The sequence below is a fragment of the Triticum dicoccoides genome, chromosome 5B (assembly GCF_002162155.2).
Source record: "Triticum dicoccoides isolate Atlit2015 ecotype Zavitan chromosome 5B, WEW_v2.0, whole genome shotgun sequence".
NCBI classification, from domain to species: Eukaryota; Viridiplantae; Streptophyta; class Magnoliopsida; order Poales; family Poaceae; genus Triticum; species Triticum dicoccoides.
The window spans coordinates 139,054,701-139,057,381 of NC_041389.1; positions in this window are offsets into that span (position 1 = coordinate 139,054,701).

The window sequence follows — 2,681 nt, forward strand, 5'->3', positions numbered from 1 at the left end:
TGCAAACCGAGAATTCTACTCCGGCCACACATCCGTTCATGAGTGGGGCAGAATTAAACGCAACACCAGCCAAGCTCCTCCCGTCCGCCCTCAGTTTAAAGAGGCCAGATGCCGGCCAAGCTCCTACAGTCCGCCCTCTATTTACACGAGGCCAGGCAGACATCGGGCAAGAATCGCACCCCTCCGCCGCTCCCCCATCTCCTCCTTCACCATTTTCTCCACTCTTTCAATGGCTTCCGATGAGCCGTTCTCCGGCATATTTCCCGACTAGGTGGCCCGCCGAGCCCTCTGGATACGGGCGAGGCGCTCGGTGCTTCACCAACCTCGCTTGGCCCGACGGAGCCAGTTGCCGCCCCAAGCAGGCGCGTGGTTCAGCAACTCACCGCTCCAGTTCAGCTTGATGAGGAGTGGCGAGTTGCTCCACGCCGGCACGACGGCGAGCACGCCGGTACGGGCGCTGTCGCCACCGCATCGTACTGCACCACCAATGTCTGCGGTGGCCGCACCTCCCGTGTTTGTGGGCGCGCCTCCCGTGCATGCGGCAGCGCCATGCAGGCAGAGACAGAAGTCGGTTGCATGGAGAGCGATGAGTCGGTGGCCAACTTCTCCATGTCCGCCGCCATCATCGAGGAGAAGTAGAACACGGGAGGCCGCCGCCACTTGGGACCCATGAAGGCCACCGCCGAGGCGACGACCGCGGATTCAGGTGGTTTCTTTGCTGCTTCATCTCTTCCGAGGACCTTCGTCGACCCCGCAAGTGTCTGACGAACATGAGGAAGACAAAGGGATCCGCGGGTGGACATATAGAACTAAAATAAGTCTAGATACATCCATTTCTAGGACAAGTATTTCCAGACGGAGGGAGTACTAATTATACAAGAGAGCCAGATTGGCACCTCTTAGTTCATGTAAATGCAATGAAATCCATCATGTTTATATGGAGATCCGACTTTTTTATACGAAATCCTTCATGCTTATATGAAATCAGTCCGTGTTTGCACGAATTTCATCTGGTTGGTTAGAGTTGTAAAAATGTATGCCGCTGGCGTTTGATGTCGTCCTCCGCGGAAGGAAGCGGGAGGAAATTTGCCGGCTGCCGTTGGAGATGCTCTTTATGATGGAAATAATAGAGTGACATCCAATCCATTTGAGTTAATTTCCTGTATGATTGTCCCTCTATAAAAAGTTAATTGCATGTACAGTGTACACGTGACTTGCAGGGTGGCTACAGCTTCGTACAGAAAGTTAAAAAGAAACAAGTCCATCCTTCATCTTGTATTCTAAGTACTCTATGGGTTCCATTGTCAGTACAGTAGCAAAAGAAGTATATATTAAATAAGTAGAGTAATATATAATATAAAAATCTAAAGTTAAAAGATACAATTCGAACTCATGTCATCGCGGTGCGAGCATCCGACGCTAACCAGCCCAACACATTTTTGTTGTAGACTATGCTGGAGATATATCTCCATGTCTACCCTTATATATACTCCATTCGTTCCTAAATATTTGTCTTTTTCAGATTTAAAATGGACTACCACATACGGATGTGTATGTAGACATATTTTAAAGTGTAGATTCACTCATTTTGCTCCGTATGTCTTTTCAGGAAGGGGTCAGATTTGTCCTTGATTTATTTATGAGGTATGTAGATGGCACTGCACCGCCAAGAAAAGAGGGTAACATCAAAATTATGGACTACTTTTTTGAGTATGTTAGTAAGGTCCGGTCATATCACTTGTTGAAATCTCTAAAAAGACAAATACTCCCTCCGTCCGAAAATACTTGTCATCAAAATGGATAAAAGGAAATGTATCTAGATGTATTTTAGTTTTAGATACATCTCTTTTTATCCATTTTGATGACAAGTATTTTCGGACGGCGGGAGTAGAAAACAGAGTTGGTGATGATGGTGTGCGTGCCATCCTGCAATATAGGTCGTTGGATTTATATCTAACGGATAGGAAAGAAACTATGGCAATTTTGCAAAAATATACCCACACGTCTCTCCACGTTCGCAAATAAGGCCTTCCCTCGTTCAACCTTTTGTCTCACAAGATAAACTACTCATACAAATGCATCTTGATGTTCTGTGCAACGCACGGGCAACTAGCTAATTTCTTTTAAAATAGTTGCTACGATAATTGGGTTGAAGTGATATATTTTATGTCTGCCCCGAATGATTTCAGATTCACTAGTAGTAACAAAGAAAAGGTTGCCTTGTTAATTAACACAAAATAGGGTGAAAACTATCACATGAGGCCGGTAAAAACAAGGCACACTGGGTTCAGCGTCATCGTCACTACAGCTGTGCGCGCGCGAGAAGTCTACATATCGACGGGGCTACAGAGCGAGGCACCGAGACACAATGTTTGAGAGAGAAACCAATTGACAGATTATGATCAGATCGAGTTGTCACCCTTCTGCTGTCATTGTTGGGGGGAAGGGAGAGAAAGACGTATCGAGAGTGTGCGCGGTAGGCACAGAGGCACAACTAGCGAGTGTGTGTGTGTGTGTGTGTGTGTTTGAAAGAGGAGTATATAGATTATTATCAAGATCGATGTGCCACCCTACTCCTTCGGTGCTGGGTAGTGTGTGTTCGTGTATGTTTGAGAAAGAAGCCAGTCGATAGATTAGTATCAAGATCGAGGTGTCACCCTACTCCTTCGGTGTTGGGAAGT